The following is a 25348-nucleotide window of genomic DNA, read 5'->3' as shown; positions in this document are numbered from 1 at the left end:
CAACGTTATACATTGGAAAAGCCCAGAAGAAAATGAGGTAAAGTTACCAGAAAAAACATCCAGCCAAAACACAGAATATTCCCTTTCACATTAAATTGTATGAATTATACACAAAAACATATTTAACACCATAGAATAACATCAGCCACACTTAAGTAAGCATTGGAATATTAGGAAATATAACACCAGAAAAGGTTGGAAGAGTCGGCGCACAATTCTCTTAGCAAGCCAGGCCTCATTACCCAGCATCAGCGTCTGACCTCACTGAAGCTGCTGCGGCTGCATGGGAGCAGATTCCTGCAGTCAGGATCCAGAAGTTGGTGGGAAGCTTTTATGGCAGAAAATTAACGCCCATGATTTTGTAATGACATGTACAAACATGTCCACATACTTTTGGCTATTTAATTATAAACTTCTTTTTAGTACAACCAGTTATAAAACTCACTAAGCAGTAGTTTGGTTCGGCGGTTACAAGGATTCCATGCTGGGCTGTGCAGAGATGCAGCATTCAATTTCACACTTATTGTACATAAAGTTCCTCCAACAGCCGAAACACTATTGATCGCCACAGCACATATATAAATATTAGTGATGAGATGATTGATGATGGGATTTTTAAATCTCTTTGGCGTTGTAGAAAAATTGCAGTTGCCTGTGAGTGTCTGCCCGTCCGTGATCCTGAAGGCCCACCCCTGGGGAACTCGCTGCAGCAGAGGGGGTCAGCGAAAACTGGGCCGAATCAAAGTGATTAAGGATCTGCAAATCAATAATGCTTTTATATTAGATTTACTCACCCTCCTGCAATCGCACCGAGTCAGCAGAAAGATGAGGCAGGCAGAGGCTGAAATGAACCCAGATCCAACCAAGCATCGTCAGATTGGGCGCCGGCAGAAACCTTTAAGCCCGTATCAAGGCTTTGAGGTGTGATAAAATAATTTAATCATCTCTGAATGGCGGAGTGAGAATGAGTTGAGGACTGGCTTTTGTTCCTGCTGTGTTCTGATGATGAAACCACCCAGACAAGCATGGAGAACCCATCGGTTGGGCATCTAGATGTATTTGAAATTAAATATTATCATACGACATATACGAAACTTTACACCCAGCGATTGAGGCAACAAGCAGGCAGAGTCCAAGAAACATGGAAGCTCAACAACTCCAAAATCTACATGGAAATGGAAGACATATGGTGGCCCAATTCCACAATGGAATGGGAGACAAAACATGCAAGAGAGCTGGCACCATCTGATGAGGGAAAACAAGGATCTGAGAGTGCAGCTGGGTGAATTTAAGTTTCGCTATCATGTCAATCAGGACCAACTGATGGTTCTCGCGCCTTAGGCCTCAGGCACCAATGTGGCCAAAAGCAGCCGTGCCAGCGCTGATGTAAAGGCAGCGAGAGAAACTCAAGCACTTGAAGAGCAGCTGGAAGAGTTGACCAAAATATACAATGACATCCGAAAGCTCAAACTTGAGCTGAGTGAGATCAACAAGCAAAAACAAGAGGCTCCGGGCCCCAACACAGACGCAAAGCTGGAAGCCCAGTGGTCCATGCAGAAAGGAGAGGTCCAGCCAGACCCGGGGGAGCGAGCCCAGCCAGGCCCGAGGCTCAGACATACTCGAGGAGCAGGCCAGAGAGGATCTCCTGCAGCCGCCCCGAGAGGCCCAGCCGGACTCAGAGGGGCAGAGGAACTCTTCAGCCTTTAATTTGAGTGCCTAAAAGGTGCAAAGAGGCAGTCGGAGCTTGCAAACACCCACCATCAAGAGCTGCTGAAGCACAAAGGGGTGACCGGGGACACTGACTGCACCCAAACGCCTAGGACAAGAGAAGTCCGGGGAACTGGGCTGTGAAGGAGGCCGTCGTTGAATCCAAGATGGTCGCCACATGTCCCTTGAAGCTGATTGCCAGCGCGGTTGATGTCCACAACAACCCCTGGAGTCTTGTTTAGTATTGTTAGCAACCGCCGTTGCTAACAATCAGGACTCTATCAGGACTCTGATGCGGCTTTTAATGGCAATACGAGCCAACATTTCTCCGCAGCATCTCTGAACACCAAATGAATATCTTTCTGGTGACAATTAGTCGAACCTGTCTTAAATTGAGCTCCTGTGTGTGCGTGCTCTTCCTTATCTCAGAGCTCCAACCCCGCCTCTACCCAACCAGTGTTTGTCTCACAGTAAATCTAAATTGGCGAGTGCAGTTAACCCCCTCACCTTCTCCTCAGCCAGCTCCTAAGTCTCTGGATCTCTGCAGCAGACGATGAGAAAGAATTACAATCAATGTGAGAAAAAAGAAGAGTGAAGGGAGGGAAGGAGGGGAGGAAGGAGAGGGGGGGGGTGAGAGAAACTGCACACTACAGCGCCGGGGTCACACAGAAGCCACGTACAGATAAAGAAACTTCCATGTGTGTTTTATACAGTTTCCTTTTACAAGAACACCCTTTTTCAAGAATCTTTGATGTGATGCGCGAAGGACAGAGCGAGCCAATCTGTTTACAGCTCTGATTGGAATTACACAATCAATTACCACCCCCCGCAGTGGCCCAAATGAGCCGACCCAAAAGACAGGGGAATTGGTTAAATGTTATTGTTGGGAGGCCATTATCCAACAATCGGGGTGGTTAATGCAAGAAAATGACATTCATTAAAAAGGCTCGACGGGAGGCTCCCAGGGGCCAGGCTGCAGCTGACCCTCATTCACTGCCAGGCTTTGTGGACCCTGGTCCACCGTGGGGAGGGGGGGGGATCATGTCAAAGGCACCTCTTTTGTCCGAGAGTGGCCTTCGGTCTCAAGCATGTGTGACAGAGAGAAAATACCTATGTGCTTGAGAGAATGTGTCAGCGAGAGAGAAAAAAGGGATAATTACATCATTCTGTGAATTAAAGGGAGTGGGGGGTGGGGTGTGTGTGTGTGTGTGTGGGGGGGGGGGGGCTGAGCCCCCCTCCCCTCACCGATGGATGCACATGTAATCCTGCAGTAATGAGGCAGCACCAGAATCATACTCCACACACACTTAGTCCCATAATGTATATCATCAGTGCTGCAGCGTCACAAGTGCACTTGCAGCTACAGCAGCGGTGACATCATCGATCCATCAAAAGCCAAAAGTCAGACGCAAATGCAGACACGAGCCCCAGAGACGACGCACGCCGTTATTTTTTGATACAGGATCCCTGTGAGAGATTATTTTTGCAAATGCTTTGGGTTGTCTTGTTCTATTCAGAGAGGACGGCGGGTCAGTGAGGGGAGGTCTATATGAAGTGATTTCCTTTAGGAGACACAAAGAAGAAACAATGTAGATGCTTGTAGCGTGAAGACTAAAATAACCAGCAGCTGCAGGAACTCGCCTGTAGCTCGCACGTGTTAACGTGCGTGAACGCCAGTGCAGATCAGGACGAGGGATGAGTGAAGACACTGAAATATAATAAAAGATGCTGATGATTACAGGATCAGGAGGACTGCCAACACCAGACAGAGACTGGGAACCGCTGGAATAAAGTTGAGATAATCGGTTGTTTTCGCGCCCGAATTCTGGACAACACAAACTAGTTCAGCATCAAGGAGGTCATGTGACTGGTTCAGTTTGTCCGCTTGCAGGATTACGCAACAAGTTAATGGGTGGATTACCACCCTTTGTTCCTCTGGGGAAGCGTCTTTGTTCAGGACAGAAGCCCTTGAATGTTTAAAAGGATCTGTTCAGGATGCATTCGTCCATCAGGAATCACGGCAGCGACCTGTGGTGAATGACATATTCAGACATGATGGCTGCAGGAGCGGAACTACATTTGCTGAATATGATGAGAATTTTTTGGAAATGGTAATTTGAAAATTATGAGGAGAAGGAGAGTTTCTAAAACTAGAAAAGTATCCAGACTTGTTCAATGTGTTGATCTGCAGAGAACCGACGGACTCACAGCCTAAAATACATCACTGCAGGCTCCCCTTGTTTGCATCGAGCAACACATTTTAATCTTATTTTGTTCACCAGCAGCTGTCATTAAATGTTGGTAAGCACTGTTAGTCATTGAAAAACACTGTTGGTGCTACAGGGCAGCTCGTGGCTGGGACACGCACCGCGATCCCTTGTGTTCGGACGATGTGACGACTCAAACGTGTCGCGAAGTTTCCTGCGAACACGAAATGACCCTCCGCATGTTTCAAGTGCCCAACTGTAACAGAGGAACACGCCAAGCAGCGTGTCACAGGGCACCCAATCAATTCTGCACTCGGGCTTATTGAACGCACGCATTGACCCTTATAAAGACGGCTGCTTCCTTTCAAGCCTTAGGGTGACCTTTGACACGTGACCATCTGTTGACTCCTGCCGGGGAGAAGTGACAAGGATCGAGCTGAAGCTTCATTTTTGAAAGAAAACCATGTTTGTCCCTGTGCATGTTCAGAAAAATCACAAAAAACGTCCACAATCACATGTCCAAGTCCATGCGTGTGATGTAAAAACACGCGTTTAACGTTTAATTCTTGCTCACTCGTCTCTCTACGCCACGTATTAAGAAACAGTAGTTACACATCAAAATTCCTGGGTTGTGTCTCGCTCTTCAAATGTTCGATGACTCATCCTGCACGAAGGGGTGTGTACTAATTTCTTGGATCTGGAGGCTCCTCCCACATCAGTCAGAAGTCCCTCCCTCACTTCCTGATTTGACCGAAGGGAAAAAAACACACACACACACACACAACCACGCAAATCTGCGGAAACAAGCCGCGCTCTGACATCCCCTCTGAGCTTCTCATGCACAAATTCATCTGATGTGATAGTGCGCCGATAAAGGGTTCAAACAGAAATACAGTGCGCACAAAGCAATAGTTTAATTAAATGTGGTGTTGCTACAGTTGCGTGCTGTCTGGTGTGAACGCGGCTCATCAGAGAGAGGTGAAATAATTATCACAGGCACCTGTTTTGGCAAAGAACAGGTGGAGCTATAGCGTTTGTAATCTCACATCTCCACGGATATTATCGGGATGTGAGTGTGTACATGCACACAAATTTCATCTTTGTGCCAGATATATGAGTGTGTGTGTGCGTGTGTATGTGTGTGTTTGTTTGGGAGTTAAGCCTCTGATTGAGAAACAAGCCACAGTAGCAACATGGCTGGCTGTTTCCCCCAGCATCTGTCTTGAGCAGCATGGGGCCTCGGTGAGTGTGTACGGGGAAGGAGGGAGGACGACGCCACTGAGAGGCGGCTTCCCTTCATCTCCGCTTCCTCTCACTCTCTCTCTCTTCTCATTATTTGGGAGGCAACGCTGGAGTTTAAAAAGCCCCCCCCCCCCACCTCCTCCTCCTCCCCCTCTCCCTCTATGTCTCTCTCGTCTCAGTGTGAGTTTTTTTGTCTTCCATCATATGCGAGTCAGCGCCGGGTCATATCGCAACACGGAATGCTCTGCTGTGAGTTTAGCACCAGACAAGCCAGCTTCCCAGCACTTCCTTTACACTGACACCACTTCTTTGAGACCCACTGCGCCGCACTGTCAAAATACTGGAGGTAGATGAGGCAGATCGTGGAGCTGTCCCGAACGTTTGGAGAATTCCACAATTGCTTCCCTCTTCTCTGTTTGTTATGAAAGGTGGAAATACCCAACTGCAGGAACACAGAGAGGAAGCAGAGGATCCCGATCCAGGAGTGGGGTCTATTAATACAACGGCACAGGTCAAATTAAGTTCCACTTCGTCTGCAAGTTTGTCGACGAGAGAGAGAGACTTGAGGGGGAGTGATTGTGTAATGAAGGTGCAGAATAACATCACGCCATCAAGGGAGTACGTGTCGATTCCTGTCAGGACGCAGAAATTAACGGCCAGACCCTCAAACTGTTCTCCTCAATAAGTCACCTTGTGGGGACCCACACCAGACGTACCCACACGCTCCATCACACCGTCACTTTCAATGTCACTTGGGAGCTTTTGGTCTTCCACAGGAAGGAAACGAGAGATCTGTGAGAATGAGAAAACCACCAGTGACATCACAAACCGTCTAAACACATTCACGTGCGTCAAATTACCCAAATCAGCCGTTGGGGGGGCAAAGGTCAACTCCTCGATTACGACGGAAACAACCAGAAGCGTCAGGATATTTTCCTGAGAGTACTGCCACATTTAGAGCTGCTCAAGTAACGAGCATGAATGAATGCACGTAGGAACAAAAAAACGGAGAAACACTTTTGTACATAAAGCTTAAAAAAAACCTAAAATATTGTAAGTTTTCATGTATTTATACATTCATGATGTATTTGGGCCTTCCGCATTCCTGACTGAGCTCATGACTCGAAAACCAACAAACGTCGTCTTGCAGCAGAAATGAAATCAGAACCTGGATCTGCCCCTAAAATGTATTCTTAACTTCCCAGAGAAATCAGTTTGGTTGTTTTTGTTTACTCCTGTTGACAACAACCAAAAACTCACTGAAAACCAGCAACTCATCATAGCGAAACGACAATATTTGCCACTGTGTCACACAGTCAAGGTTTAGTTGTCATGTGCGCAATAAAAAAAAAAACAACCTGAAAGCAGAAATCGCCAAATGATCTTAATCGTGTCAAAGACACACAGGAAACAAACAAACAAGAACAAACAACGCCAGAGATTTAAGAGTTGCCGTTTCCCTCAGAGAGGAGAAATATTTGATGAGAGTATTCAATTCCAAACTGGCAGGGTTCAGAGGTCAAGTCTTTGTTGATTTCCATAAAACCTTTTTTTCTCTCTCTCTCTCTCTCTCTCTCTCTTTTTTTTTTAAATAAGTGCAATAAAACTACCAGAGAAATATGTCATCACACATATTCATGGGCTCAGAAGGCAGAGTTGCTTCTTTCGCCTTGGACTGGGACTCAGTTCAAGACTCGCTGCTTCTGACACTGTTGCCACACTTTGAATATCTGATCCGAATAAATTTCCACGGTCAGGAGCCAGACATCTGTATTCAAATATTTACTTTTCTGCTTTTTCACCCTCGCGCTCTCTAAGGCGAGGTTGAAACGGCGAGTCGATTACATTAATGTAAAATTATAGCTGTAAAGTCAACATGTGATTCAATCTCTTGCAACACTCTTAACAAGTCATATTAAAAGGTCCAGTGTGTCGAATTTAAGATGGGTTATTGGCAGAAGTATGTTTTCATGAGTGTATAATCGCTAAGGAAGTGTTTTCATTAGCTTAGAATGAGCCCTTTATCGCATTTAGACCTTAAAACACAGAGACAAATCATTTAAGGCCTTTTTGTAAATAACTTTTTCACAGTGAGGGTTTTTTTTTTTCGCTTTTAGCTGAAATCAACGTGTTTGTGGGGTACTAAGCACGCAGCTGGACGGCGTGGATTGTAACGGACCGTGACTTGAAGGGTTTGCAAGAGGACATTTTTGCAGTCGTTAGCCGTCAGTCTCCATTAGCTTCAAGCTAAAAATGCATGGCTGGCTCTTTCTGCCTGCTGGAGTCACAAAGAAGTGATGCAGGGGGGAAAAAGCTTCAGGACTTCATGACTCCTATTTGTGAGTACCTGAAACGCAAATTCCACGTTTGGGGGGGAGGGTATCCCTTCAAGAGTCTTATGAAATTAGAACCTGCCCAGTGACAAAAGAACCACACACACGAGGGAAAGTCCAGAGGAAAGTCAAGTTGGAAAATGTCAAGCAAAGAGAGCATCTAATTAACAGCAGATTTGAAACGAGAAGAAGGCAGTGAATACACGTGTTGTCATGCTTACACAAAGAAATTATTTCTGGTGCATCAAAAGTAACATAAACACAAACAAAGTATTCAAATCACTGCAAATCAAAGCTGTCCAATACAAGCTCACCATTTAAACTAGGGTTTCCTGAAAGCCATTTTGGCTAGCTGACTGCTATGTAGCTCTTCCTTATATAAAGCAGTGATAAGACGGCGACTGTGGTGCTTCCAAGCGAGTCATCTCCGGCAGCCAGCCTAGCTATCATTATCTGTTAAAGAGCCTTCGTCCCTATGGATCATCATTACGAGGCGCATTAGAAAATACTTTGATTAAACTCCCCTAATCCAGCACAGACAGCTGCAGTCCATTCACAGCTGCCTAATCTCCCCGCCACTAAATACCACCGAGACAATGGGCAACAAATGACAACTTTCGTGAAGGGGGAGAGGCAGAAATAAAGGAGTGAGAAAACAAAGAGGGAGAGAAAAGGGAGGGGAAAGCTGATTCCTCCATCAAAGGCGGGCGGTAAACAGTGCTGATGGCAAGCCGTATCATGCCAGGAGATGGCTGATGCTTTCTGTGAAATGAAAGGGGATACAAAGAAAGACAGAGGGAATGTGAGGTACAGGGTAGAGAGTTTAGGGGAGCGATGACGGAGACAGAGAGAGAGGAGCGAAGGGGATGACGGAGTGGCGTCTCCCATCGGCTGGCAGATGAAATGTTGCACGTGGAGGAGAGACCTCTTTCACCGCGGCTACAAACAAGGGAGATGGGAGCCGCCGCAATCAAGATGAGAGGAGAGCACAGAGGGAAAGAGAGAAAACTACTCCTCAATGGTACAAATCACCGCAGGGAGGTTATCAGGGCCGTCGGCAATCACTATAATGACAACATGGTGTGACATGATAGTTACAGCACTCAAGGAAAATGATTCGCCTGGGCTGGGGAGGAGATAGGCAGGCGGGCAGCTTCATAAATACTGGTCTGGCTGCTGGGAGACTTGGAGTGTGTGGGGGACACTTCAGGTGCATGTGTGTTTTTAACAGAGGAGGTGTGTGCAACGTGGGACCATAAACAGTTATCTTTCATTTGACACTTCTGTCGAGCCGACGAGCGCCCAAAAGTTAAAACACAGACACCGGAGACCGCAGACAAAGACACACTAGGATTCTACTTCAACAGCACTCTAAATGTCGCCTGCTAGTTTTGTTGACATTTTGGAGAAAGACCATACTTGGACGAGAGGGAGGAGCTACAGCGGAGAGCCTCTGTCCGACCCCAGGCCCCAACTGTCGCGGCTTTTTTGATCACGGTGAGCCACTCGAGATGCGAAGGGCCCTGCTGGTCTACGGCTGGTGGCATTGGACGTGTCGGTCCATTGAGCGTGCTCAGAACGTGTCCTCCTCCCACCTGAGCAGGGTTACCACCTCAGGAATGAAGAGGTTTACCTTTCACTCATGACGTAACGGCGTTGTGTGAACTTGTTGCCAGAGGAAGCGGTAAATTCATCAGGGACATAAACCAACACCGAGCCTGCAGCCGTCCTCGCACATTCCTCTTACGTGAAAGCTCTCTTCAGTTAATCGCAACAACCAGAGAAACTTGATATGAAATAATGGCCTGGACTCATCTGGTCAGTCTACTTCTGTAGACGAGCAAATACGAGGAGTGTGAGCGCCGTGTTGCATGCAGGGTAATTTCCCCGAGCCACGCTGAGGTGCTTCTGAATGAATCATACATGGACATGCTCACAACACCCATGCTGGGGAATAATGAGACCCAATGAAGTGAAGAATATGAACAACACTTCTTCCTCATGCACTCTACCTCCCTCTTCCTCATATTCATCCCCCCGCCCCCTCTTCTTCTCTGATCTCCCTGAGAAGGTGTGCTGCACAGCGGCGAGGCGCCTATTTGCGGTGTGAGCATGCATGTATTATTACACATCTACCCTGCGTGATGGCGGCGAGCGGTGCTGCGACAGATTCAACGGTTGTTATGCGGACGGATGATTGGGCTTGGAAACAGAAGAGGTCCAGGTTAATACGGCTCAGCTCCACGTCGGAGAGGCTGCTGGCAGGGGTCAGAGGTCAGCTGATGAGAAAGCACAAAGCTAGCGCCAGGCCTCTCTTTCTGTTTGCATGCGTGGGCAGCGTGGAGGTCAGGCTGGTAGGGAGAGTGAGTCACCACCATCGCACATGCCTTTACACACTTTTGAAAAGTCTTACACACACACACACACACACAAACACACATACACTGATTAAGATACACAGGAGGCATGATTGTACTTTGATGCATGCACGTCCTCGTGCACAAGGCCTTTGCTGTAGGGCCTCCTCAGCTTTATTTACAGAAAATCAATTAAAAACAGTCCTTAGCCCACAGGAATGCAGCAACAATGTTATCATGTCTTACTGAAGTGTCTCGTTCTAGACTCAGACAGGCATTGTGCTATTTAGAGAAGTTGCATTTATTATTAAGCAACTGCGGAACCATTATTTGCACTAAGTGGCTGTGTGGTTCCCTTAACCGACAGATCTGGAGTCAGCTGATGAGTGGCGAGTCAAGTCTGGCTGGTGGCGAGATGATTAACAGGACGGGAGTGACATGCATGGCTTTTCTTTGATTCAGGTGTTGTAAAATTTACATCTGCCAGCATATTAAATTAGTCAGATAAATCAGAGCTGAGGCAGAAGGCAAAGCTGGTCATGAAATGTGGGTCAAGACTGAAAGAGCGAGATCGCGGACACAAGCGGCCAAAATGTGTTTCCTCAGGAGGGTGGCGGGCGCCTGGCTCCCTGAGGAACACGTCAAAATGAGCCAGGTGAGTTTGTTCTAGTCAGGATGCCTCCTGAGCACCGTTCCAGTGAGGCGTTCCTGGATCCCCAGGTAGACGTGGCCAGGGAAAGGGAAATTTCAGGCGCCCTCCTGGAGCTAATCCCTCTGCAACCAGAGGTGGTTGAAGATGGATGGTCAGGAACACAACGAGGTGCTGAATCTGGAAAACCGAAGACAACGGCCAAAACTCTGGAGCCAGAGCAAAGCAGGGAAATGAGTCTACAATCGCAGGTGGGTTTGTTTGTACAGAGAGGAAACAAACGGCAGAGCCGTCTCTCTTGGTGCTGGCATTATGAGCTTCGTTTCTCCTGGCAGGGAAACCCCCCCCCCCCCCCTTTAGTTGATTAAAAAAAAAGTATTTTGACACGAAGAACAGGACAAACTAAAGCGTGGCTGTAAACGGTGGAATGCCACTTTATTGCAAAATTATTGCAGAAGCAGAAAGGTTGAACACGAGCAAAGACTTGGAATAAACAAAGGAGGGGCGGCGTGGCTCAGAGGTTGAGTGGCCGTCTAGCAACCGAAGGGTCAGTGGTTCGATCCTCACTTCCCCCGGTGACAATGCCCAAGTGTCCATGAGCAAGATGCTGAGCTGATGGCCCTGCGACAGACTGGTGACCCAACAGGGGTGAACCCCGCCTCTCGCCCAATGTCAGCTGAGACAGGCTCCACCCCCACACGACCCTTAACGGATTAGCAGTATAGAAAATGGATGGATGAATGGATGGACGCCAGCAAAGGGTCTAGAACATCTACTTCTGCATGTCATTCCCATGATATAAATTACCAGTATCTTCTTAACCTTGAGCGCAAGTATCTGTGAAATATACTCGCCCAAAGTCAATCCATTACAGCGAGGGAAAGGCAGCGAGCCCCCACACGGGGGTCATTCACAGTGTAATAAACAGACACACTCATCCAGCCAAACCCGCGGTCACTTCTCCCCTCTTTGAGGTCCTGCAATCATGAAAATGATCGCTATCACGGCAGCAGCCTCGGCTGTTGACCGGACTCTGGCGTGCTGAGACAGTATCAGTCAGAAGTAATTTACATAATAACAGCTCATCATTCAAAAAGGCCCTTTTGTTTGCGGCGTAACAGGAAACTGTCAAGATGTCACCCTCGGCTACGGCCTCAACTCGGCACACCGGTAAACAGGGGAAGTAGAGCAGAGGAAGGGGAAGGAGAGATAGTGAGATACAACGGAAAAGAAAAATGGCTGAAAAACCAAATCACCCGGATGTCCAGATCAGTCGCGCTGCACGACACACGGATTGAAAGCGGACAGCTCCGTCCTCCTCAGGCTGCTGTTGAATTCACAATGAAGGAGTGTTGATGACACTTCTATCACCAGAGACCTGAGGGTCACAAACACGTCGACCAAAGAGCGTTAACAAGATGCGGGAACTTTAGCGAGCACAAATGTTGGAAACATACCAAGTGCATTGCTGCGTACTTGTTGTGTCCATGTCCCGTCTCCTGCACGCCTCACTCAGCCCTCATCCAAGCAAAACAGCGTCGATGCGAGGACGCGTTGGATCAACCCCAGTTATTTGCAGCAAGGAAGTCAACATCACTTTGAAGACGCTCTGCATTTCCATGTCGGTCCCAGCTTACGTGCTACACTTTAATAACTCCAATGCAGGGATGAGAGAGAGTTTAAAAACATCGATCTCATCCCTAGCAGGTTAGCACAGTAGCATCGCGTCTCTGGCAAAAGTCACGAAACGAAATGGGACAGTATTTTCAAGCAATTCAGTCCTGACGTTAAGCAGGGCACAAATTTGAAACAAGCTACTTAAACGGAGGGTCGTGGTGTGGCGTGAGTGTGGGGGGGCTTTTGTATCAATACGTGAGGACATGATTTGAGCACCAGTGAGAGGAGCCAGCTTTCTTGCGAAAATAGATGTTTAATGTATCAATGAACTGCGACAGAAACTCACTCGCTGGTGTCAGACTGATACTTGCAGTCTGATTCATGGCTCCGCCCCCCTCCAGTGAAACTGTCAGGACTATTTTAGAACCGAGGCCTAACCCTTAATCCGTTCAGTGATATGAGTTATCTTGGGGCTCGCTGAGTTTGGATGGGCATGACGCCAGCACTCACACACACACACACTCTTCTTCACACCTTTCTTTGTGTGTGACAGGATATCACCAGCAGCCACTCGACCTAAGAGTGATTTCTCCTCATCTCTGCCGCTCCTCGCGGGCCCTCTCAGCATCCACTCCTTCCTCAGACCTGCTCCTCATCGCCTCTCACATCATTTGACATCAAAGGGGCCGCGACGAGTCTCGCTGTTTACCCTCCCTAGCAGGCGCTCATTACAAAAACATCAAAATAAGCCGTGCAGAGAGGCAGGGCGAATTAATGATCTCCCTGTGCCACTGGTGCCCTGCACGCCCCCCAAACGGTGCCAGGCCATTTGATGCGGAACGAATACACTCGGATACACCTGCAACGTGTAGTTCGATTACGCGCACATGCGTATCCACACACACACACACACACACACACACACACACACACACACACACACACGCACACTCTTGCCAAGGCTCATGGCTGCTAACGACCGTTCAATTAGTGGAAATTAGGGAAGCATTGCGAGGTCCATGCTGTGACCATTAGCTGCCGGAGAGAAGGACAAGGAGTGTGGGCCCAGCGTAATCCCTGCAGAGCAAGATGGAGATCTTTGCAGGTCACCATCCAGCGGAGCTTCTTGTTTCTGAAGCTAATGATCCCCGGCCAGGGTGGAGGATGGTGCGAAAACAGGGCAATATACCATATAGAGTCAGATTTAGAGTAGCCCTTGATATAATTAGGAGGGCCATTGCAGGTAGGCTTGTGTAAATTGGATTTCAAATCTCTCACTGCTGTATTTGCAATGGTTTGTGGGTGCTGTTGCACTATTCAGCCCTCATTAGACGAGCGGCTTGAAGCAAATCCTCATTAGATCGAGTGATTTCATACAAATCGCCGCTCCGATTGTTAAATCAAAGTGCTTCGCCGATGCATTGTGACACAGCACATACATCAGTGTGCACAGGTCGCTCTGCAACACATGGCTTTCCCCATGCATGTAATGCCAGGTTTTTATTTGGAAATTAATTCTTAATCTAATCTATACAGTCGTATTAATAACTATTATAAAGCACACCCCAGTCATGAATTAATCAGGGATTGGTAATTAGTGTAAAATTTAAATGCATGTTGTAAACCCACATCGAGTGTCTGGCACTAGATGGAGGTGCCAAGCCATCGCTGTACTAATTAGTTTGCAATTATGTTTAATAAGTTCTGTGGAAGCCAATCATCTTACAGTCGGGGAGCTGGGCTCTTCTGCTGCAGAACCAACCAGGAAGGAAGTGAAGATCTCACACACGTGTTTCCCTTCCTCCTTGTTTCGAGGATTTGCTGGGAAGTGGAGGAATATTTCTGGCGTCTTTCCAGTGCTGCTGGGACCTGGTGTGGTGTCCACGTCATTTTACATTTATGTTGTTTTATCCGTCGAACACGGTAGAGTGAAAAGAAAAGCTCCTCTGTCCACATTCAAGTTAATATATTGTGGTGCTTTCAATGTGTTCTAAATGTAGCTGTGATGCTAATGAGCTGACTGCAAACTGGTTGTCTTGGTCAGAAGAATGAAGAAAATAAAAGTTCCTCCTCCTGCTGGAACAAGTCTTTACTGTGAGAGGGACGGAGCGATGCACCCCCAACCCTCCAGATGAAAAAAATAATAAAGAAATCAACACAAAGAGGAAGAGGAATGCGTGAACCCTGGCTCGGTATCTGTTCTCCTCACTGCTACATTCACTGAGTTGAAAGCATTTCTGAAGCTTGGCTGTGGACCAAAAAGCCTCTAAATGGCTTCATGGGCTGGTTTTTGAATGGTCAGCTGCAGGTGGGGATAGAGGGAGACCAGGAAAGGGAAAAAAAAAAAAAAGGAGGAGGAATGTAACCCGAAACATTCAAATGTGAGACCACTGTCTTTCAAGCTTCTCCAACTGAAATCTTCCTTGAGGGATTTGGCAAAAAGCAGGCTTTTTTTTCTGGGATTGGCATTGGAGACAACAGCTTCAGAGAGCAACGAGGCAACATATTAGTCGTTCAAACCCTGACAGCTCACTACAAAGATCTCCTCCTGAGCTTGTGGCAACACATAGGGCCTAACGGCAGGGTTCAGCTGGGACTCTTGGCTCAGGCTCTTGACTCATGTGTGTGTGTGTGTGTGTGTGTGTGTGTGTGTGAGAGCTTACAGTTGCTGCGGCGCCATTTGGACCGGTGCCTGACACCCTCCGTGTTAATAAGAGTAATCAGTACCCCCATGCCTGCTACAAGCCTACATAGCACAGCAGAGGCATGGCACCGGTCGTCACCGCCACCTGAGTGTGTTTACCCAAAACACACATCACCTCCCCCGCGCCGCACCTCATAGAAGCTAATGAGGGGGAAACGCAGTCAATACAGTACAATTGATCAGCATTGTCCGGCGACAGCACGCCATCGATTGGGCTTCCCTCGCCAGTAATGCCTCATTAGCCGCGTCCTCGGCACACATGAGCAAACACACAATCAGGTGTAATGCATGGCGCTGCAAACAAATCATAGCGTTTAATTTAAGTGCTCGCCGGGCGGGTTCATTTCGCAGGGAACGCCTCGTGGAGTGGATGAATGTGCCGCTGTAGCTGCTTTCCATATGTTTTCATTAATATCAATTGTGTGATATCAGTATTAGAGCTCGGGGTGGAGGGAAGCAATCAAACTGTAGTTTCTGTTGAAAAGCGTGAAGGAAGTAAACCACATTCAACCTGAGTAGCCGTTTCATTTTCTCTCTAGTCAGTTTGTGAAATTTCAGCAGTAAGTTTAACCTCTTCAGGGCCGACAGGTTTCCTTTTTTTTGGTTTTTTGTTTTTTATCAAATGAAATGTGAGACAGGAAAATTCACCCCACATATCAGGGGGCCAACGGTCTGAGACACGGATCTCGAATCTCTGGTCGTGCGCCCACATCCAAATCGGTAACTATTTTGCTTGAGCAAACAGCTGTTCTATAATTTCGACAACTGACTGAAAACCCTCTTTTTAGTTTCGGTACGGTACGGTACAGCGAGGGTTCTATCGCTGCTACCTGCGTCAAGAAATTCCCGTTTTCATGTCTATTGGCAGGATTCCGCGAAAACGAAAGCGAGCCCGGCCGACGGCTGTTGCGTGCGCCAAAAAATTGGGTTTGGCTGCTCTGCGGTCTCCAGTTTCAGGCTCAAATGGATTTAATTTCAGCAAAATAAAACGATGGCGTTTCTGGTCAGAACAGATCCTGAAAATGTTCCGCCCAGAGCGATGATGGCAACGAGACCTCGTCGACGTAGCGAGGAGGTCTCGTTGCCATCATCGCTCTGGGAGGCAGACAAATGTGATTTCGCAACATTTTGGACTGTCTCCCAACGTGTTTTAGAGCCCGGACTTCACCGGACTTCAACTGCAGCGCTGGCACATCAGGAAACCTCGTTTTTACTGAGGGCGAAAATCGAGGTTTGTCGAAGACGCTGCAACGCTTCAGCTGCTCATGCGTGCCATGGGGTTCGAACTCTACAGGTAACATTAATGATTCTGATATGAAACACGAGCTTTTGCAGAAACATACGAGGCCAATTTCTTTTACATTTTGCTGGCTAAATATTTTTAGATGGGGTGCAGCGAGATGGAGAGGTATTTTCTAAAGGACACTGAGAACAGCTCTGTTCTCCTGGATTCCTTTTTTTTTACCTGTCAGTCACGTCCCTTCATTTGCTTAAGTAAGGACGGAGCTGGTTTTTGGGACCGCCCCCTGCTAGTGAAGCAGCTCACTGGAAGTTGTCCAGATTCATTATCAGTTAATATCAGGTTTGAAGTGGCGAGAGCTTTTACGGAGTAATTTATGCATCCAAAGCTTTTACAAGGCCTTGAATGATGCTGAAGATGCAGGGACTTGTTTATTTTAGCAGCAATTATGTGTTTGTTTAGTTATACTACAGGTGGTGATGGCGAGGGGGAGGGGGTGGGGGGTCCTTCCTTCGGGCCAGTAACACTGAGACCCTCCACCAGAGAGGCCCACATGCTAACGTCTGCGGCTCAGATCAGATATTTGTCGGTCCTCTGGAGGGACTCGGCCTGGATTTGAGGCTCTGTAATGCGATACGTGGGTTGTGGTCAGGCTGTGTAATGTGTGGATGGCGGTGAGGAGGTGTGTGTGCACACGGCCATTAGTCTATTTACGCGTTTGTTTTAATGTGTACAGACCTGAAGAGGTAACCTAAACGAAGTGTGTGTGTGTGTGTCAGACTTGTTCCAGAGCACAAACACTGCTCCCATAGAGGTGTCTCCTAAGGCACACTGCTGATCCCAGGCCAGACCGCTGCTTCCTGAGGCCCGTGTGGATGAAAAATATCCCCAGCGAATGAGCACACACACGTTTTGTGGAAAGCCCACTTTGTCTGCCTGGAAAACCCTGGAGTCCTAGGGGACTGGATTCCCTAAGAAACACACTATTCCTCTCTCACAGCGTTCGCAGTGTGTTACATGTCTGCTTGGAATCAACTTCCTGAGGAAGACGAGGGCGAGGACGAAGCCCTGGGCGGATGATTTTTGCACTCTTTTATTGCAAACACTCTCCGGAGGTGTTTCCTCCTCTGTTCTCCGACGTCCCATTTGAACCTTAGATTGAGCAGGGAGAAGTTGAAGACGACTCCCCCTCAAGCCTGTCTTTGCTGTTTGCCTTTCATCTGCCAGCCTCACAGTTCCTGCGGTTCAGGGTGGCGCTAAAATTGAGGCGAACATGTCAGCCAAAGATGAGTGTTTGCCCATTAAGGCCAAGAGGAGGCCTGTCAACCTTTCCTCAGCGCTCCGCGTGACGACTGAACACATCTTTATAGCCCTTACAGGAAGAGGGCGAGGTCGCAGAAGTGTTTTGTCGCATGTCAGTCAGCAAAAGTGTTTGTGTGGAGCGGCAGAGGGGCGGCTCAATCAAAGATGTCTGATTAAGAGCAAGACGGCAGGTTCCCATTTCCTTCTAAACCAAAGGCAATCCCGCTGCATGTAGATTGGGTGTCATTCAAACGGCGAGCCTCCACTGACTTGTGTACATAGACAAACACATTAACCAGCCGGCCGACTGCTGTAATGACAGTAATAGAGCGAGCCCGATGACAGACAACAGAATAGCACTCTGGCCAAGCCTGACAGAGAAGGATATAAGGAAAAAGATTTTACACAGAGGTCTCTCTTCTTCCCCGGAGCTAAAGGTGCTCATTTGCAGGGGTGAAATGGTTGCGACACTGAACAGGGGCAATTTCCCTCCAATCAAGTATGTGTTTAATTTTCTTTGCCTCTTTTTTTTACCCGTCTCTCACAGCCATTTGTGTGTGAAGGCTACAATTGATGTTAACATCTCCCTTAATTGTACAATTTCTGGGCAGAGGACCTTCCCCTGGCTATTACCAGCATCCCCTAAACATTCAAGGGTTGAGTCTTTGTCAAAACTTGTGATGGACCCGCTCCTGGGCCTCTATAGTTGAATTTCTGACAGGAGACAGAAACGGACAGCTCTCATACAGCTCGTCAGATTTCCAAAGCCACACCTGCACATGTCCAAGGCTTTCAAGCTTTCAGAAAAACAGCCTCCTCACGTATGTAAACACACGCTAGATAACGGCAGCGACGGCAGCCATGACTATGATTGAACGACACCAACACCCGGTTGCTGGGTATCAATAGAGGCCAGTTCAGATCAAAGGTTTTAGAATGTTGCACAGAAAATTGCAGAGGTGAAGGCGGGAGACGCACCTTGTTAAATCTCTTGGAGAGGGTTTTTGCGTTCGCGCCTTCAAAAAAATCTCCTCCAGACGATGGAAATTGCTCGGAACATAATTGGGCGAAATCGGATTCCCGCTCTTTACTGAATTCCGTCGTAGACCTTTAGGGATCCGCGAAAAAAAAAAACCCTCACAAAATAAAAAAAAAACACGCAACACGATTGTGGATTAAACAAAGCTTCAAGGAATGTGATGTAATGGCCTCTACAGCTGTGTAACAGCCATCGCTATGGAAACGAGCACCTGATGCTTTAGAAGGTTTACAGTCAAAGATACAATGGGATTCTAGTCTGAACGTGAAGCCCCGATCTTTATGCTAACTGGAGGAATACAACTGCCCGGTAATTAACAATCACCTGGTTGAGTCCAAGTCGGAACTCAACTCAACCTGCTGGGACTCCTCTCAGGGAAGCCACACATTGTGTCCCTGCTCGCTGATTACACCAGAACGCCACGTTAATCTCTCCCCTACAACAAACACATCTGCATTCATGCAAACCTACAAATTCACTCATAAACACACCAATCCTCTGCAGCAGCAGGGGTCCAAATTAAGCCCGTACTCCCCTTTTATTTCGACCGTGGGGGGCCTACTCAGATTTGACTCTGCAAAGTCACAGCGGAGCGGCGAGTTGGGAGGCGACGAGAGACGAGGTGGCGTTCTGTGTGTTATAATACAGAAAAGGATGAGTTTGTGTGTGTGCATGTTTCTCCCTTTGTGTATCTTCCTGTCTTTCAATCTCAAATTCCACACACAGCACAACCCTGCGGGAACAGAAGACGGGAAAAAAAAAAAATCAAAGCGTCTTCTAGTTATGCAAAATCAGCAGAGTATAGTATTTGTAAACCTGGGCTAGCTGTTCAAACAAAGCATGATTATATATCTCGCCTTCGCATTCTCCCCTGTCCTCCTTTCCCCATTTTTCCAGGTGAGAAGATTATGTGTCTGGGTTGTGTCATTTCACTCAAATTGCACACACCTGACAGCCGAGTGCGCGCGTGTGTGTGTGTGCTGAGCCTGTATAGTGCTCTGTGTTTGCATATCTGCCTGTGTTGTGTGACAGCATGTGGGCATATGTGGATGTGTTTGTTTTCATGGGCACTAACGGGAGGATCAACGGTGAAAGGTTGGCCTTCGGTGTCGGTGGACCTCTAATTTGTTCCGCCACGGCAGAAGTCGGCTAATGCAGCGCACCTGCTATCCCTGTACCATCATTAGTTGGTGCAGAACGGCAAAAAGGTCAAACATAAACAGAGAGATCACACAGCAGCAGAGAGAAACACCGACAGAATGAAAAAGAAGAAAAGAGGATGTGTGTGCAAGCGAGAGATACTGGGAGAGAAATGAGCGCTAATGTGGGGATGATGAGTGGGCGTGGGCTGCCCAGGCACGGAGCGATGCATGATGGGAACACTTCACACACCCAGGGCGCTTGCCTCTGATCTTGGCAAACAAGCCCCAACACGTAGGCATGATTGCTGGAAATGTGTGCAGGCAAACACGGCAAACTACTCACAAACAAACTGACTTTCATGTGCAGGAAATCAGCTGTGCAGATGTGATATCGTTTATTTCTATTAATTCTGACGGGAGGTGAAGAAGCTGCAATGACGGCAGCACAAATGCAAACAACACCCGATTCATCATCATCCATCTTGGGGGGGAAAAAAAACAAAACACCTGCGTCCAGGAGAAGTGATTGGCTGGGATTAGGCTCGGAGACGCTCCCTCCCAGGAGGATGAGTCCTCTTTAGGAGGATCTTTCAAGGACCACTTCCAAGTGCAAAACTACTTTCTAGCTTCTACTAAAATGAAAAATCAGGACACCCCAACTGTCCTTGAAATTCAGTTAAACATTTGACTTTTATCAGTTGTCTTCATCCACTTCCGATCATCCAATTTTACATCAAGATGTGCATTTGCACCAACTGTGGAGCGATGTCTATTCAGACCCCACCCCACCCCCGGCCCTCTCAGGTGCTCTGGAGCTTTAAACAGGAACGAGAATGAGATCACTGGGAAGAAACAGGCTGATTTTTGTCGTCTGTGTTTTCGTAGCCGTATGTAGCGACAAGTAGCTTAGCGTGCTAGGTCTGATGCTATCCCAGCATCCTCCACCAGAGTAAAAGCAACCTCAGAAACAGGTGAGTTTCTCCTCCTAGCAGAAACATTGCACCTACTTAACACATTCATCTGTGTGATAAAGCGGGGCAAACACTCCTGACTACACTTAGCTTGCATATGTTGTGCAGTAGACAATGCACACACGCATGGAAATTGCCCCCCCAAACACACACACGCACACACACACACACACACACACACACAAACACACACCTGGCTGCAAGGTAATTAATCGCCGCTGTATTTAGAAGTGTCGGACGGGACAAATATGACAGAGACGGGCACAATTACTTTGGCAGCTTAAGCTACATCAACTCTCAGTGACTGCTGCAGGCCCTCCCAACGAGAGCAGGCGCTGCTCATCGCCGGGTGAAGGAAACCAAACGAGGAGCGGGTTGTTCGTTATGGGGCGTAATTGTGAATACATTTCAATTTTCTGCTGTGTCACTTTCTGCAGTGTGCATCTTGCATTATAGGGAGGTTTCTGTTTACCTGCTGTAGCTATGAAAGTATTGTAACTGCAAGTGCAAGACAATGTAGTTCGATAAAGCAGGACAAATGTATGCAAATGAGGGTAAACCTGTCATTAGAAAGCAGCACTTTCATCCATCTCACGCCTGGATTCATACTTTACAGCTGCTGGTGTAGAACCTGCTTTTCTCAGCGCAGGATTCCTTTTGAAATTTGAGGGTAAAGCACCAACCTGTTGGTGCTCATCTCCAGCGTTCCTCGCCAGTCCCAACGTGGAAGTGTTTGGCAGGAGGATCTGCACCGGCGGCTGACCTCTGCTCTCCTGGTGGAAATGAACGAGAGCAGAATAATGATGCAGCGTCATCTGCTAGGTCAGGCAAGGAGCAGCACCCCTGTAACCCCCCCCACACACACACCACATTCACACACACTAACACATGACACACAACTACCTCTATACTTCTGCAACACGTCTCTGTATTTGGTTTTAATGTATTGTTCGGTTTGATGAAGTTTAGCCAACAAACAAGGTAGTGGCTCCAGACAGATTGAGGGTGGTTGTCATAGTTACAGTAAGAACCAGTGGTCCTCTGCTCCACCGCTGGCTTGTGTTTTATACACAACTCATGTATGACACCAGCAGCAGGGGACAAGCCGGGTGGTTCGCGTGTCTCAAACACGGGGGGTCACGTCCTCCTTCATGCTGGGGTTACGTGACCCTCCAATTGCCTTTCTAAACTTTCCGATCTTAATTTGCAGCTTTAAAGAAGGTATTTTTGGAGTGGAAGACATTTTACAACGTTTGTTTTTCATGTGAGGGCGGTTTGTACTTTTACGCACTTTTGGTTCGTCATCGTGTTTTCACGGCTGGATCATTACAGCCTGGCGAGACCGTCGGAACGACACCAGCTCAGAGCAATGAGCTCAGCAGCTACGTCTGGAATAATTAAAGAGGACTACAACCAATCAGGACTGTGTTCCAAATGCTCTGCTGCCCCCCAGACAGTAGCGTAGCCTCCTTGTTTTTTTTAGGCTGCAGCTGGAATAATAAGACAATATTGTGAAGCAACAAGCGCTACTGTTGCAGGAATAAACTCAAGAGCAGCAAACAAACAAGAACAGGGGGATGAACTGGCAGGACCTCCACAGAAGGACATTTTCACTCTTCTTCTGGATTTACAGCGTGATTGAGTTTGAGTCTCCAGTCTAAGAGGGGTTCCAGACCCTCCAGACTAGCTCCAGTGAGGAGAGAGCCTCACGTCAAAAAAATGAAGCTCCATTTGCAGGTTATTCTACTTCCCTCCATGCAACAAGACCAAGATTCCCCTCTACTGGAAGAGACCATGCAGAGGTTTGGGTGCAAGACTCTATTAAACATTCAATACACTCAATTTGCACCCCTGCGTGTGGGGGAAATGGTTGAGTCCAACGCCCTCCTTTGACCTCGTTTCCCAGCTAGTAGTTGGCCACTTATCAAAATGTGGGGTGAGGCGAAATAAGCGGGACCCCTGCCAAGTCCTCTAAAAAAGTTAGCAACTCGTGTGGCACTCTAAACAACAAAACAATGATTGCTCTCTTGTCCGTATTGCCGCTGCAGCGAGGCAGCGGTGCCAAGACTCTTGTGGAAAAATACAAAACAAGTGGGTGTTTGACAAGTAGCGGCGAACGCATTAACGCCAAGGTGGCAGAAATGGTAGCTGGGAGGCTGAGTGTTGGTCGGCACACGGTGGAGCCCGTTTATGTGTCACAGCGAGAAGATCTGCAGCGTCGCTCCTGTATGTGTGTTCATCTGACAACGCTAATACCAGTTATCTGCAAATAATCCTAACTACCTGATCATTTTGCTGTCAGCAACACCACAATTGTGCATCTTCCCCCACAATAACATTAGTTTATAACATGATGGAGAGGCTGTCAGCGCGGGGAAAGAACTGCATTTGTTTATTCATCCGGCCGAGTCGCGGCGGCCGCGGCGATTGGCTGGCTGTCAGGCAGCAGTGTAGCATTCTTGTGTCCTGCTCTCCATCCTCATCCAGGGTGCAACGACAAGCTCAGCAGACAAGGTCAAGGATAAAAGTGAAGGACGTAAATGCCCAAGAGTGAGAAAAATATGATGTAAGAGAGCGGGAAAAAAAGGGGACTAGTCTGGCCTTTTAGCGAGCTAGCTGATAACCCGGAGGAGTGGATGCGGATTCTCAGTTACTGAGGGTCGATCCAGCGTGTGAGACACTTAATAACCCGCCTGAGCCTCCGTCATCCTGCTCCAGCTCTTTCATATTTTAGCGTTGCTTTGTGAGGGGTAAATGCTTTCTAGCTAGTGCTCCGCATGAGGCTGCACACCTCAAAGCTCCACTGATTTCCAGGTAGTCCACCTTTCTAATGAGGCAAAAATAATTCCAGTGGAATAATACCAACAGAGCTTTAACCCTCTGAATCCCACAACCTGCCAGGGGAACTGAAAGGTATGTTTTTCACGCGTGTGCAAAAAAAAAAGAAAAAAAAAAAGACTTCATTTATCATAGTCAGAAGCGAGTGTGTGAGACGTATTATAAGATCAAGAAAAGCTTAAAATATCTAAACCTCCTCTTCTAAATGTCTCATTTAAAATATTAACAGGAACTAAGCTTTTGCTGTAATCATATCCTGTGAAAAAAAAAAACCCCAAAAAACCCAAAACACACCCGTGCGTTTGTGTGCTCGACGGTGCAACCGGGAAGCCATGATTGACTCAGCTGACACCAACAGTCATGTGACTAAAGTTCTGTGAAAATACAGCAGTGAAGCAGGAAGCGTGGTAAGAATGCTCATTATTTTGATTTCATCAGGTTTTTGAGTTGTTTTCTCTCTTTAATTCGGGGAGAGTTAGTTCACTAGAAGTCCTCCATAAATGAAATGTATTATTTTGTTGATTTTTGCTGAATTCATTATCATATAAATGTCACTTTCCTCCTCATTAATGTAATTCATCGACTTCTAGGGATAATTTTAATGTTTCCACAGAGATGCAAGATTTTATATTGCAGTGAAAAATGAACCAGCAGTGAGTCAAAATGTGTCAGGGGCAGGGAAGTGCTTGAGGTTTGTAGGGTTAATGCACTGATGCATTAACATAAATCCTTATTGTACTATATACACAACAGCAGGGGTGCAGCACTGGAGGAACCAGGAAGCTGCTTCTGACGGATCAAACTGCAGCTGAACTATTCACTGAATCAGCTCCTCACAATCCTCATGTTCTTCCCAAGCCACAACCTCACCACCACCTCCCAGCCCCTAACCTCACTTCCAGCTCCAGCAACCCCCCTCCTTTCTCTTCCCTTATGCTATCTGAAAATCCTTTCATCCAGCGCTCCGCCAGCCCCACCCCGAGCGTCATCTCCCCCCTGGCTCAGTCTCTCTGGGCTACAGGCTACTCAGCAGGGGGTGCTGGAGCAGGGCAGGTATCTGCAGTGCAGCGTGCAGCGCCTGGTGCTCAGGGCAGCTTTCCGGGGTGAAAAGCCAGCAGGGCTCTGATGAGCTCAGGGTGTCATCTTCAGCTCCTACTACCCCGGCAAAATGAAAGGAAGGAGAAAGAGGAAATGGAGGGAGAGAGAGAGGGTATGGTTGAGTGAATAGGCGTGCGTTGTAAATCTTCACAGCGGCAACATGCAACCGTGGAGAAGGGAGGGTGACGAGTGGGTGATGGAGGACGGCAGGCAGAGAGAAAAGAGAGAGGGAGAGATGGCGCAGAATGGGGAGCGGATTTGCCTCACTCACTTAATGCACTGCTTATGACAGCTAAAGGGGAAAGTGCGCTGGAAATTGGTGAGGAGAAATTACCAGTGTTATACTGCTTGCCATCTTACAAATGAATACCGTTTAGCCTCGGCATATAAATGAGTGGATTTTGCTTGGAGAGGAGAAGAGAGTAGTGGAATGAGAGACAGAGGAAGGTAAAGTGGCGGCGCAAGCAATCAGTGGCCGGCGTGTTTTGCGGAGGTGTGTGTGTGTGTGTGTGTAAAACTGCAGGCGTGTGTTGCTCAGTGTGAGGCTCTGCGCCGAGCCAGCCGCCTGAAATTATGCAAGCAAGTAACAATGAGCAAATTGAACCTCCGCATGCTCACACACACACACACACACACACACACACACACAAGCCCAGCACAAGGTCAGGCTCAAAGACAAGGGAGTAGGGGCGTTTTAGCAGTGGGTGGGAGTGAAAAACAGATCATGATAAATTGGCTCACATTTTACAAAACGCTGCCCTTAATGCACCTCAGCTAGCCATGCCCGCTAGCCTGGTGCTGGGGATGCTTTAATAGCGGCAGCTAGCCATTTGTGATATATGAAAACCAGGCTGTGGCACTAATTGTGCAATTACAAAGCGGAAGAGGTAGCGAGTTGTGGC

At 47.6% G+C, this 25348-nt stretch overlaps 1 long non-coding RNA gene across 2 annotated transcripts in view; it reads right to left on the bottom strand.

Moving 5' to 3' along the window:
• Positions 1 to 25348, bottom strand: part of LOC147272781 (uncharacterized) — a 156100-nt gene that overhangs the window by 33414 nt on the left and 97338 nt on the right. For both annotated transcript variants that reach the window (XR_015115977.1, XR_015115975.1), the window contains one exon: positions 21194 to 21283. This is a non-coding gene — a long non-coding RNA (uncharacterized LOC147272781). The remainder of the gene's footprint in view (positions 1 to 21193; positions 21284 to 25348) is intronic.

The sequence above is a fragment of the Aulostomus chinensis genome, chromosome 1 (assembly GCF_037954235.1).
Source record: "Aulostomus chinensis isolate RoL2024-O1b breed Wild chromosome 1, RoL_Achi_v1.0, whole genome shotgun sequence".
In the NCBI taxonomy this organism is placed as follows: domain Eukaryota; kingdom Metazoa; phylum Chordata; class Actinopteri; order Syngnathiformes; family Aulostomidae; genus Aulostomus; species Aulostomus chinensis.
Note: the sequence above shows the minus strand (reverse complement) of the source record. Positions and strands in the feature narration are given on the sequence as shown.